Source organism: Macrosteles quadrilineatus, unplaced genomic scaffold, assembly GCF_028750875.1.
Source record: "Macrosteles quadrilineatus isolate MER2022 unplaced genomic scaffold, UCM_ALF_1.0 Scaffold_5__1_contigs__length_97177068, whole genome shotgun sequence".
Classification (NCBI taxonomy): Eukaryota; Metazoa; Arthropoda; class Insecta; order Hemiptera; family Cicadellidae; genus Macrosteles; species Macrosteles quadrilineatus.
In genome coordinates this window covers 58,928,003-58,943,005 of record NW_026542598.1, presented here as the reverse complement: position 1 = coordinate 58,943,005, position 15,003 = coordinate 58,928,003, and the positions used below count along the sequence as shown (strand labels likewise).

The 15,003-nt window shown below is 30.5% G+C and overlaps 1 protein-coding gene across 3 annotated transcripts in view; it reads left to right on the top strand.

Annotated features, from left to right (window-relative positions):
* LOC128994714 (orexin receptor type 2-like) overlaps nt 1-15,003 on the top strand; it is a 252,608-nt gene that overhangs the window by 176,036 nt on the left and 61,569 nt on the right. Inside the window, exon 1 of one of the 3 annotated variants that reach the window (XM_054419449.1) lies at nt 5,734-5,762. The exons of the other annotated variants lie outside the window; for them this stretch is intronic. The gene's annotated coding sequence lies outside the window, so the exon portion shown is untranslated. Of the gene's footprint in view, nt 1-5,733; nt 5,763-15,003 lie in introns of those variants that run through there. 3 annotated transcript variants of the gene reach the window in all.

Here is a 15,003-nt window from a genome sequence, read left to right as displayed (position 1 = left end):
GATAATACAATTGTAATAGTTATCCCAAGTTATCTCAAATAGTAAGATTTTACGTTTAATTTAAATCAATGTCAGGGAGTAATAGTTTATTGTTTTAGATGTTAAAATCTAAAATACCGTCTCTCCATAGTCTTAAAGTTACTAAAACCGCTATTGTTAATTGGTTAAAACTGAAGCTACGAGTTGTACCATTCAATTATTTTTTCTTATGCACAGTAGCTCAATTTACGTTGCTTTTAAACACATCAATAAATGTAAATAACGGATATATTTTAATTACATCATGAATGACCTGTTTCTTAGGTAGATTTTGCAAATGGTTGCAGTAAAGGATTCCTAATGAAACTGGTTTAAGCTGTACCATGTCCACGAACAGTATTCCAAAAGGTTTGCTAATATCTGAATGTTCGGTAAAAGTTTGAAAACAGCCAGAGGATATTTCCGAATTGGCCTTTGACTCAAAAGCCCCCGAGGGTATTCGTGGGGTTGTCTGCTTCTGATCAGAGTTTTAAGTTTTTAACCTTACATGGAAACTATGGTTTGGCTTTCATGTAAAAATGCAATAAATTGTTTGATTTTGATTAGTATCATAAATCTATCACAGCAACATATCCGTTGCAGAAATTATGCTTCTTTATTTACTAGGTTATTCTTTGTTATAACCCATTAATTTAAGGCGATATATGTAATCCTAGTATAAATGTCATCATTTAGAATGAAAGAAGAGAAAAGTAGTTTCATTTATTGAATGTAGAGAAACTACTACTACATTGCAACTTTTATTAAGCGTGAATTTTTTCCACCTCACGTATTTTCCAACGACCTGGATAAAATATGTAATATGTTTTTAAACTAAGGTTTCTTTTACTAAATAATTTTGCCATTTTCTACAACGTCAATCCGGTGAACATTAATTAGTATGTTACTTGTGAGTGCACAATAAAACTAAATAGAGTTAAAATAAAGTAATTTAATATAAAATAAGTTTTGAAAGTCTCTAAATGGGATGATAAAGACTGAAATGGTCCAAATTAGTCACCATTTTATATTGTTTGCATGTATTCAATACGTTGTAATCATTAACGGTATGCATACAATAAAGTTGTAAGTCGTACTCTTAGGTTTTATAAGCGATGAATACCAAATAAATAAGCTGAAATAAGAGCAGCGCCTAGAAACTTGCACCTAATTTACAGGAATGATATTGTTAGTCGGCAGCCTTAATCTAGCTCATTTAAAAAATACAAGGTCAAGAAAAGGATAAGTAATGCACAATACATGGGACATATTATCATCATGTCAGACGTTAGGTTGCAATCATTTAAATACCTACAACGAGAAAAATGTGATTTACACCGAATACTTCGATATACACGTATACCAAAATAGCCTTAATACACAAAATCTCAAAAAGTAATGAAAACTCTAGGAGAAATGATAATAAATAATTTAAATATACAATTTTATATAGACACGGTTGGGAGTATATTTTTTCATATTGAAAATTATTTTTAAGCTTAACACTATAAAATAAAGAACCGAACGAGTAAATTATACCAAGTAACGGGAGTAACTTGCATAAACGGATGAGGCATGGGGTAATTTATAAAATTTCCTTATTTTATTCAACTTGAGAATGATAAGTATATTTTACCCTCAACGCACATTTAGAATTGAGCCTTTAACAGTTTTCGTTGTAGACGTTTAAAGTTAACCAAAAGACAACTAACTTACCCAACGCTACTGTAAAATTTATGATTAGTATTTTTATAACTTTTTTGTCTTCATAATATCTTTTTGATATCTTTTTAGTAAGTTTATTAAAAAATCAAAAAAGCTCTCCTGGGAGTTTGTGTTTAATGATTATTATGGTTTTATGGCTTTATTTTGTTAATTGTTCAATAATTACTCTTAACATCTTAATAATAATTGCCTAATTAAACGTATCTCTATTTCTCGGATGAAACGTCTCTTCATTTCTACGGCTAGAGAAAACGACTAATTACAAACAAAGAACATCCGAGTTATGGCTTTTAGGCCTGGGAAGTTCAGAAAAATAAGTTACCAGTTCAATATTCAATCTTAAGTAAAAGATGCTGTTCAATATCTATTTATATGCTTTGTTTAGCTATGTTGAGTTGTATAGCCCTACTTGTTAAATAATTTCTCAAACTATTTTACTATAAGATTAGTCAAGACACTTTTGAGCTATTGTACTAATATAGGTAATACTTTCAATTCAAAATCAGCTTACCTACCTAATTTTAAAAGTATACCACAATAAACATGAGCTTATATAAAATACATAGCAACAATGTTACTATGACGATGCTTGATTTATATACAAAAATATTATAAATCTGAAAATCAAACAGATATTAAAGTGTGGTGGGATATTGGTCGATGAAAATGCATGGACATTCTCCACGGAAAATAACCGCACTGCGAGAGTTTTAATAACATTTTTGTCTACATATCTGTGTTTGGGAGATTTTACGCTTGGCAGTATCATATTTCTGAGGAATACATATTATATCTGGCCTAATGTAGCGTTTTAAAGTAAAAAAAAGAAACAGATTATACACTTCATTATTTCAGCATTTATAATAAAATCCTTTAGCGACGTAATAATAAGAGAATATAATTATAAAATTGAATTAGATTGTTGTAACAAAACTAATTACATTTTACAGTAGTAAAACGAACAATTTTGTATAATCCATTCTACATTTACTACACTTAAAACGTGCTATTTTAATAAAATAACTGTGATATAATTAGAACCTCATTTTTACTATTAATAATTAATGATATCTTTTAAAAATTAAAAACAATTTACACTCAATTAAAACATTTTATTTGTTTTGGTTTTATTCTAATCTTTAAGTTTAATAAATGCAAAATAAAAATGTTCCTGATAAAATGTTATCATATAGATTGGATTTCACCTCTAGGAAAATTTTATTATAAAAATCATATGAAATGAGGTTCGCACTGCTTGTAGATTGTTAGGTTATGACCTTTAAGCGATCAAGTCGCCACTGTCAAAAGCACACACCCCTGCTTTTGAAATATACAATCTATACGTCGTGGGCCGAACTTATAAACCACCACCGGACTTATAATTTGTTTTGTTTTTAACAATTTCTATTTATTATTAAAAAATTTGTAATTATTTTTATGTATAATATTATAAGTTTTTAAAAAGTAATTAGTTAATGGTTTTAATGTAAAAATTTAGATGTAAACAAGTCGCATAGTTGGATGCTTAAGCGTTAAATAATCCTTTGTTTTTATGTGGAACATGAAGATAGTAGAAACCCTATGTATAATGATGCCGTCACTAAAACTAAAATCATAAAGGCTGCTATACTCTCATAGCCCTGTATAAAGTGTACTTCAAAACCCAGAGGTTTTTTGGTGATTAGCACATTCTTATGAGCCATTGGATAGTATTGAAAATGAAGGTAATACAAAAGCAACTTGACTAAGCAAAATGTTCATTTTATGATATATTTTGCGTGTTTCAAAACAAATGTTCTGACTCAAAATCCTACCGTTTAAGTTCATATAAAAAACAAAATACATATAATTTTTTTATCTTTTTGCAAAAAGAATTTATCAAAACAAAAATTTACATTATTTTACGTTACACTACTCTACTTACCTCTTTTCCCTACTCCATCTGCAATGAAAATATCTATAGTTTTTGTATTAAACCTCTTGATATATTGGCAAATCGGTTGTAATATATAGACCATATACTAAGGAATTTGCTTGAAACCGGTAGGTTACAGAATTATTACTTGGATATTCTTCTTTGGTGATTAGTTAGATTAGAACCCCAGCTTTGTAAAAGGTCAGAGGTAATCAGATGAAAAATGGTGCATCATGCGTGGTCAAAGACTTCAGTCACTGAAAAATTCATTATTCATCTCTTCTATTTATACGTATCCCTCTAGGGTTATGATTAATGGCGCTCAGTCTCCAACTTGGTGCTAACTCTCACCACATCGTCAGTCTTGGCTTGTAGTTTGGTTTGGTAAATAGCAACTCTAGAATTATTTGACAAAAATAATTAGTCAACAATCATAAGGCCTAACTGGTTGAAGGAAAAAAAGGTTTCAGACAATTGGATAATTATTGACCCTGGCTAAAACCAGCTGTTCTTATACAATATCAACGCTGCAAATTCATTCATAAAACCATCAATAGTTTATTTATCAAACCATTCATCCGTCATTTATCGCAGTTCACTGCTGATGGCACAGTACTGTGCCATGAATATTTGAACGTTCACGCTAATGGCACAGTCCTTTGCCATGCTACAATTCTCTCATTCATTGCCTTTTATTAGGTTAGCTCTTGGCAGAATCGGTTGTATACCACGTTAGCGTGGTTATTAGGTGTGGCTTAAACACAACTTGTGTCATACTCTTACTCTTACTCTCAGGGCCATGCATATCTAAGAAGATATTTGGCCGCACCAACCAATTCCTCTCCATCTTGCTCTATCCTCTGTATCCTCCTCAGTTGCTCCTAGTTGCTCCATGTCTTTCATTACTTGGCTCCACCATTTTTGTTTTGGCCTTCCTCTCGGTCGTATTCCTTCGGGATTTCTTAGTAAAACTAATTTTAACTTATTTTGCTCCTCTCTTCATAAACATGTCCAGCCAATCTAACTCTTCTACAGTTAAATTCACACACCACATCTGGATCTCTGTAGGTAGAGTTCTCTCAGTTCTCTGTTGTGCCTCTTCCTCCATTCACCACCGTCATAAATTGGTCCATAGATTTTTCTTAAAATCTTATTTTCGAATGTGATTAACTTCTTTTTTATTTGGTTTCTATGTTTCAGCTCCGTATAATAATACTGGGCTGATTATTGTTTTATAAATTCTAACTTTAGTGTTTTTTGATAGTAACTTAGAGGACATCAGTCTGTTGCAAGCGTAGAAACATCCGTTTGCCAGATTTAGTCTATTTTGAATTTCTATTTCTTCTTTGTTTTTTTTCTTTCTCCTTTTTTTCTTGTGTCATAAACACAATTATAGAATTATTGGACAATGCTCCTTAATTACGTCATTTAGCAGTAAGGCTTGATTTCCTCTCACTATTAGCCGCAGTGAATGTGTTAAAATACGAACCCTGATGTATGGGTGTCCTACACATCTAATCTGATATAATCAATCATGTTTTGTGTTTACTGATCGAAACAAATAATTAAAAATTAATCTTTACTAAATAAATTTACTCTCTAAACACATACTCATAAATAATGACAATAATAGTCTACTAAAAACCTGAACTTTTAATCAATTTTTATATACAGTCTAAAAACCTTAACCAGGGTCAATTTTCTTCAAGCATGTTTAAGAATAGTTTCAAATAGTGTAGAGTTTTGTAGATCACAAATTTAAAACTGTTACCCACTGCCAACGAGTTTACCCATAGTTAAAGAAATAGACGTGTTGTTTCTTAACATTGAAATATATCGCAATCAGTTAGAGATTATCGGTACTACACGAATATTGGTTTTTAATTGGTACAAATAGTGGTAGTTTTAGGAAGGCTTTTGGTTTACGCCTAAGAGGTATGTCTTTGTAGTATGACAGCCAGTGATTATAAATTGTATTAATTTGTAATCGTCATCATGGTTAGAAACGCTTTAAATTTGAAACACCCTTAAAAAGTATTTGGATTCAAAACTGAAGAGTTCAATTTTGTTTGCAGGTATGTTTGGTCGAAGACACGGAATTCCCGTAAGTGAGATTAATTGTCATAACTATTTTAGTACCATACTGAATGTTAGCTATAGTATGTTAGCTGCCTCAATATATTTAAATACATATTTTGTTTGATAATAGCTTCGCGTAATATTACCTCGTATCTTTAACTTTAAGATCAGTTGGACCGTAACCGAAACAATCTAACTATTTACAGTATTCAATTATTTAAGTAGATAATAATTTGTAGGTAAGGAATAATTGTTATAATCATAAATCAAAGGCAAAGACATATCTAGTTATTGTGAGTAGCTTTCATACCTTAAATCACAATTTGGTATATTATAAACACTTTTTAACTTTTTTAATAAGCAGTTGGGTTTTCTTACGTTTCTATTATGCAAAACGAATTATTGATCAGCAGCAGATTATTGAAATGTAACGTAAATAGGAGTCTTTATCTAAAATATTTAATTTTTTTATACAACGGATGTACAATAAATGTAACTTGAATAATACTTTTTTTTTAATGTAAATAACGTAACATAGTTTAAGCAGAAATTGAATAGCCTGTTGTTTAAGAAGTTTTAAGAAATGTCATAGTTTTTGTACATAAAACACAGTTTTTATCTTTACCATGTCCACGAAACGGAGTGAAAAAGTTTGCTAATATTTAAATATTTGGTAAAAGTTGGAAACAGCCAGAGGCTATATTTGAATTGGCCTTTGACTCCTAAGTCCCCAGAGGGTATTCGTGATGTTTCTATTCTTCGCATTCCGTCTCATGGACATTTCAACTTTGAATAGAAAACCATAGTAAAAACAAAATTTACTATTGAGTCATGCCAAAACGCAAACATTGGTTTGATTCAGAATTGTACCGTAAACCTATACTTATAAGTTACAGTTTACATACCTAGACCAGGACGTTTTTAAGTGTCGTATTTTGTTGTGCTAATATAAAATCAGGACGTATTAAAATGGAATTTTTTGTGGGGAGGTGGTTGAAATAAGCTTACGCACACTGATAATACACAATATCTTCTCAGTAATATTAACTAAACTATTACAAATGTCCCTTGCAGTAAACCTGATTACTAACAGCTTCTTAATTGGCTAATTTGAAATTTTTTATAAATAATTTTATTTACAAGTAAAATAAATTGAGATGCTCTCACTGTGTAAATAGCACCAGATACACCAAAAATATGAAAAAGGTGTTTTTTTAATACCTTTACAGTAACTTTAATAAATTACACAGTTATTTAGTGTCAAATGCTCTAACCTATGCATCCTTCAACGACCTGGCTTAATTAATTATGACAACATGAAATTAACATGCTATAATGCTATAATAATAATATTTTTAATTGCTTTGTTCTGAAACAAAAATGAATTTTTTATCTTGATTTTTTTACCATTTTGTACGTAAATTGGTAACAATGTAACGTCTTCTCACCATCTTTACCAACAATTAAAGCTGCAATAAGTTAAAAAGCAAACACTAATCCAAACTGAGGGTTCCTCTTGTTTTGTAAGTACAATTTAATAAAACAATTTCAATATCTGATTGTTTTAGTTAAAAGCAAGATCAAAAGCACTGGTATTATGCAAACAGCTTGATAAATATGGAATTGAAAGCTTTTTACATGTGTTGTATTCGTGTTGATTTAGCATCGTTTAGCGAACCACGTGACACGCAAATCCTTGTAAACATCAGAGTGTTATTTACAACAATTTTTGGTTAGTGAAAGCAAACTCTAGCGTTAATGCCTTTTCCATCAGTTCAACATCTATAATATTAAAACGAAACAGTGTTTTTTTATTTCACGATTCTGGATCAACCACTCGACGGATTTTCATGATTTTTGTGTTAAAGAAAGATAATTTTGAGAACTAGGGAATGTCGAACCCATAATTTTAGTTTAGGGTCCCAGTTTTTTTAGAAATTAAGTTTTAATTTTTAAAAAGTCTAGCAGCCGACACTAAGATTCTAAAGTAGCTTTTGGCATAAAATAATTTGCTCAACATAACAGCTGTAAACATTCAGCTTTTGTGTCACAAATTCAGCATTTGGATAAAAAAGTAAAGACATACTTAGGGTTGACTTATTTATACTATGTGTAATGCTAATCATTGATACGTTAAATTCTCCTGTAAGAGGATGACAGATTAATTAAATATAGGCCTACATAGTAAAATACTAGGATGTTCAAATTATTTTTTAAAGCAATCTTTGTAATCTTTTATTTGGTTTAGAGCAATATAATTTGTTTTAACTAACAGCTGGTTAAATATAAACTATGGAACTATGAGGTTATTTTATTTACCCTTATTTTGTCATTGATTATAGGAAATAAGTAAGATTAGTAGAGATATTTAGACCACAGTTTAAACCACAGTTTTAACCAAAATTAATTTAACCACAGTACAAATCGAGGCTCTGTACACGAGTCTTAATAAAAAAGGATAAATGCAAATAATTTTACTGCTCCACTTTTCAATGAAAGATTAGAAAAATAACAATGTTTACATGTTTTAATTCTTAATGGTAGCTTTTTGTTTACAATTAATGTCTGTCTGCTTTAACTTTGTTTGGATTAGCCCCGGAAATATTGATGTCATAAAGAGAAGATCAAGAATAATTAGGAATCACGATTTTAAATTACCACCACAACCTCAGCCGGCTTTTATACAAAGATAAACAGATGGATGACATAGATTGAACACAACGTCAACATTGACCTAGGATACTGCAATTAGGCAAACCATCCTTTTATGAAATCGTGTTCAGTTGTGGTTACGTTTAGGGGCGCCTATATCAGCGCCCCCAAACGTGAAAATATCACTTTTATTTCAACTATGAATATATTGTAGTTTAAATTAACTAATATGGGAAATGTACGATGTATTTATTCAATGAGGGTGGGTAATTATCAAGGATAGAACTAATAACGGTATGGATAGTAAACATTGACAATTACGTCATTAGCTTTACTAGCGTGTTTACTTTTATATTCCTGCTACATGTGACCAGTTCTTTTTTTCAAATGAATGTTATTTGAACCAAACAGCTGTTTCAAAACAAGCTGTTATTGTTTTTACTTTTCTTTGTTTACATTTATTTATTTAGCAATTAATGCAGTGAAATTGATATAAAGGATAGGTGTGACGATTAGTTTTGATGTTAGGACACCAAAGTTAAATTATGTGTACTGTGAATGTTATTGGATAGTATCGTTTTATTTGAGGTCGTTTCTATTCAGACCTACTGGAAATTGTGTATAGTAGTTGTATTTTTGTGATAATAATTATGGAAGAAGCAGGTATGCTATGGAAGGTGGTATCGTTGACTAGGTCCATTATACACTTCTAAATTGACTATTACTCTCTCTACCGTAGGCTACTTATAATTAGTTTGCGTCTGTGCGAATCGGCTGCAAATCTCACTTCAACGCTTTTCACATCGTAAAAATTGCAGAATTGCTGTTTTATTGTAAAATTATTGGATTTAAAATGCATATCATATAGGTTTATGATGGAATAAAAACAGATTTGGTCACACAAATTTTGTTTACAAGATGATTTTTTACATTAAAACTGCAAGAAACTTTGCCTTTATTTGTGTAAACTAGCTGATCTGAATTGTACACGGTTTCAACTGACTACTGAATTCCCGTACGTAGGACGGGCTAACACCTCGTTTAGATTTATTCTAAAATAAAATAAACTCCTGAATCAACTTTAGCGATTGCAGCAAATAAAATATAAGACATTAAAAAGAAGACTAGACTATATAATAAATCGTATTAATATTCCTTCGTATAGCTTAAGAAATGTCTATGACTTCACAAACAGCTAAACACACTTTATATAGGTGAGAGCACTGAGCACGTTAAGCTATTGTTCTATTACATACTAATACATATTACAACTAATAAATCTTAAATTAAATGTGGAATGTGAGTTTTTTGTTATTTGTTGTAATGGGATAGCTAAGTAATTATATAACTTTCTTGAAAGCAAACGTTCACCGGTTTTATCGTCAGAATAGTTAAAAGATTTTTGAAGGTTTGAAACTGGACCCACTTTTATAACAGGCTATTAGCGGGTTTTTAATAAATGGTCAGAGCTGATATACTGCATGTCTTTGCCAAAACTAATCTGATGATCTCGTTCGTTCTGCACTCATCCTTTCAAACTCAAATTCTGCTTAAAAACACCAAAGTCTGCGTTGCTGGTTTAAAGGCTTTCTGAAAAAAAATTAAACCTTCTAGAAAGTAAATGGCAACATATTTAAAATACTTTATTCAAATTATACATGGTTTCTAGATATTTCACCATCAAGTAAAGGTAAACAAAATTCAAAGATTAGCATCGAACAAAAATATATTTCAAAAGCTGAAACAATAAAGAATCCTCCAAAGACTTCTGAAGAACACTTCAAGAACACTGAATACTGAAGAGTACTCAAGAATACTGAAGAATACTCTGAAGACTACTAAAGAATACTTTAAGAACACTGAATACTGAAGAATACTCTGAAGAATACTAAAGAATACTTCAAGAACACTGAATACAGAAGAATACTCAAGAATACTGAAGAAAACTTCATGTTTATGTAAATTAAGGTTGGCTTATAAGCCTGAAAATTTTAATCCGAAATTTAACATATAATAAAAATATAATTGATTTCTATACCAATTCGGTTTCTCTCATTTTATAGCTACTTTATAAAAAAAGGCATAGTTACAAACCATAAACGTAATGAATAAGGATTTTAAGGCTGATAAGTTGTCAAAACTAAGTTACTTTTTCAATATCCCATCACAAGTTCAAGGAACTGTTAAATACCTATTTAAATGCGGTGTTCATTATAAACGTTTTTTTACCGTAAAGTGTTTCGTTCTTTCTTTTAATCGCATTTCCATAAATTTTTCAATTTTCACACTCATTTGGTTTTAATTCAGCAATCAATATTGTAATTAAAATAATTTTTATCACATTTCGTTCGATCTTTATCTTTAATCAGGATTTTTATAGGCTAGAAATAAAATATTTATTGTGTAGTGTAGTCATAATTTTATTAAAAGAATTCACGAAGAGATGACATTTTTTATGTAAGTAAATGGGAAAGATAACACAACTAGTGGGGTTGTATAGTTGCATATAGTGGCAGAACATTTCAGTTCTGGCAGGGAGGCTGCAATTTTAGGTGGTTATAATATACCAGTTTCCGAACCTAAAACCGCCCAGACCCCAATTTTTAAGGACCTCGATCGTCAGTAATGACGTCATCAAGATGGCGGCCATAAGAGGATGCTGGGTCGCCATGAATAATTTAAAATCCCCATGTTATTGTTTCGGAGAGTACATAAACGGTTGTGGTTTTCTTGTTTATGATTATATTTTAATGAAACATGGAAAATTTATTTACTTTAAACTAAGCTATTAATATATTAGTAAATACTCACTTTTCTACTCTCCCTGTAGCAGCAAACCTAGGTACTCATGAAACCTAATGTTATTGAAATTGATTTAATTGAAAATCAAATGAGGGAAATGGAAACTCACTTAATCTGCAGGTTTGCTGTGGTGGGGGTATTTTGCCTAATCAATGAAATGCAGAGACCGTAATGCAACCTTTGATTGCAAGGAAAGTGATTAGGTTGCTGCAGATCTCTGGAGGGAGTTGAGAACACAAAACACTTAAAGATTTTTTTAAATTTTAGCTTTTAACAGCCGCCATTTTGAAACGACTTTGATCAAACTAAACCATTGAAAACCTAGGACGAGATAATGTATTCAAGCAGTTGTGTGCCAAATTTCATAAAAATCTGTCCCGGCATTCGATCATTATAGCCAATTCATGGCGACCCAGCATCCTCTTACGGCCGCCATCTTGATGACGTCATTACGCACGACCGAGGTCCTTAAAAGTTGGGGTCTGGGCGGTTTTAGGTTCAGAAACTTGTTTAAAACCACCTAAATTTGCAGCCTCCCCGCCAAAACTGAAATATTTTCCTGCTACCCAACCCGACTCAATATGTAAATAAGCAACTAATCGATTTCACGGATAGCATTTATTGATAAAAACTTTACAGAATAGTTTTCAGGTATCATGGAAGTAAAAAGTACATGAATATTGAAAACTTATATTGTATAACTTTTGCAATCGTCATATTGAGTGAATAAAAAATAAGTTGTACATTTTAATAATTAATATACCTACTTTTAAGTATAACGTAATATACATTAATTTTACACTTACACTTATTTTAATAATACATTTTATAAACACAAGAACGTACCATTTATAATTTAACAAAATATACTTCAATACTTTATCACCAATCTTTATTATTGCAAATTTATTATTGCGGTTATGAAAAAAACAAATGTATTAGAAATCCAAGATTAAACTACTTGTTAAGATGGTTTCTTCTTTGACGATAATACCCAAAGCCTTAAAAAGTTGGATCCACCTAATGGAGCCCAAAGAAGTTTAATCTCTTTTCTTTGTCTCGTTTAACAATTCAAATTTAACCAATTAGTCTACCTTCAGAGCACTTAGGAGATATTTGTTTGCTAAAATGGAGACAGATTTCGTAAATGTATTTTGAATATGTTACTTTAGGACATTATATAAAAAAAAATAGCAACAGTAGCAAATAGTTCAGTACTTTTTAAATTATTGACCGAATTTCTAGTATGATATTTTAAGAAACTCTGTTTCATATTGGCAGTTAAATAAAATTTAAAATTTAAGCGCTCCTTAACAATATTATCAATTTGTGTTTACTGTTTCATGTAGAGTATGATGTATGCCGAATGAATAATCAAATATTTATTTTCAATAAATTGTCAAAAATTTGGAAGATCGGGGCCCCTAATAATCACTTAACAAATGGAGATCGACTACTGGTTTTAGACGAAGAAAAAATGACAAAGGTTAGTTCGACACTGAGTTTGACTTATATTTCAGAAAAGTAATTAGTTGCAATTATTAATGATTCTAGGTAAATAAATCAACCTAATTGGAAATTGGTTCTAAACAACAAGGTTACGAAAGTCTTTGAATACATTTTAAAGTCATAATAATAAGATACTTATATTTTGCGTGATTTTGATAGTTGATAGATTAACTTAAACCTTTTAACCCACTTTAACCGTCGTTTGTATTTTCTTTACATGATTAACTTTGGAAAACAGCTTTTCTTGGGAAATGCTTGCAAATAAGGACAATTTAATGTTTTTTTGCAAAATTCGGTTTTTACAATTTATCTGATATTGACTTTAGGTTGATGCTTGATTTAAAACTCGTTAAGCCAATGCTATTTTATTTATTTTATTTTTTATCTATTGCCTCATGATAACGCTAGTGGTTTTTTATATTAATTTAAACGTAAGAGTAGTAGAAAAACTAAGTAGTCATAGAAGTAATTTAACCGCCCTTTTAAGTTTTTGCAATATCATCTGGCAATATTTTGAATAAGTTGTTGTAAGTAAAAATGCGGGAAAAACTATTAAATCACAAAGTGTTATTTTTATTGTTCAGAGTAATTTTAACTAACCGTTTTAGCACCACGTGGAAGGTATTTTGTAATCGGTGTAAGGTTCTATGCAATACCACAGAAAAGCAATACAGTATATTCAAATTAAAAACTAAGAACCCTACCCGAAAAGGTCATCACTTAAGTAAATCGCGGAAGGCAAAGAAATACTTTGTAATACTTTAAACTGAAATTGCGGTCATACAAAGGTAGGCATTTTAAGCCGGATACAATTAGTGATACATTTGATGGTGGACGTCGTGGTTAACCACAGTACATGGTTGAATCACCAGAGAGCAGTGTGATGAACAACCAGTGTTGAAGATGTTAACCTCATAGAGATTGCTTAACTAGTCTCTGTGTAAAACCATATATTTCACTGAATATTTATAAAAATCAATTAACTGTTTTCATTCGGTCACGGTTTTACGAATAATTTTTCGTAGTCAATAACGACAAATTTGGGAAATGTAAAAACGTCTATTTTGGATTTTCTTTTGGAGGGGGCCAGCATTATTTATAGTTAATTATTGAAAACCTTAGTAGTTACGTAGCTCCATTATTTAAAAGAGCCAAAATAAACAGCCTTATAGCAAATTTCAAAATGACGGTGTTTTATTATTTTTTGTCCGGATATTAATTTTTGTCACGTTTATGTGATTTTTATTTTAATCTTGCCAAAATGTTCTATTTATGGAATGATTTAATAACTAATTTTACCTACAAGTTCTACCGCTTATTCAGTCAGGCGATGTAAATTAAGAAGATGTTAAGGCTTCATTAAGTTCGTTAATGATTGCTTTAAAGTGTAAACCACACTTTAAATCGCACTGTTCGAGTACTGAATAATAAGTCCAATTAATTTCTGATGAATTCTGCAAACTTTTCATGAGTATTTTAATCGATATAAATACATATTTGCAACCTTTGATTTTACTCTAACGTCATGCTTATGTATTAAAAACGTGTTTTTCCCTCGAATAACTTAAAACTCAAAATACTTTATGAGTTAAAACATATCTCGATAGAAGAAATATTTTCTAATTTTCTGTTTAGCATACGTGGTTTGCATAAAATAATCTAATATAGATTGGGTTAACATTCAACATGGTTTATTACATTGTTTATTTGTATTTGTTGTCTAAAATTGTGTATATACATGTAATTTTATGGTCTCCTTTTCGGATCTCAAAAAAATATTCAGCTGATGTTTATATCATCGGAAGCAAACAACATTGTTATCCAGTCAATTAAACTTAATATTACGAGGTTAACGTATTATTTTTTATTTATATCGATACTATTTATTCGCACCAAAAACTATGATTCCCCTACATTTATTTTTAGGTTTGATCTAATTGAAGGAAATTGTTTAAGTTGTAAAGATAAATAATGTAATGTGCTTGACTATAAAAAAAGTATTTCCAGTCCTTGAACTATTTTCGTAGTGGAATAGTTAAAAGACGTGCCTTTAATTTGATAACTTCGAATACTCATACACTCATGTTAAATCACGGTAAAAAAGAGAAAACAGGACTAGAAAAAACCAGATGCTACATATTTTTAGGTTTTATTTTGTTTCCAAGTAAAAAACTAAGAGATGAGAATCCAGAAAAGAATACATGAAATTGTGCCCTAGACATGGATCGGAATAATATAATTCATGTGAGCTCTGTTATTGAATGACAGTTTATTTTAGCACTTTCTTCCTCAGATCCGTTCTG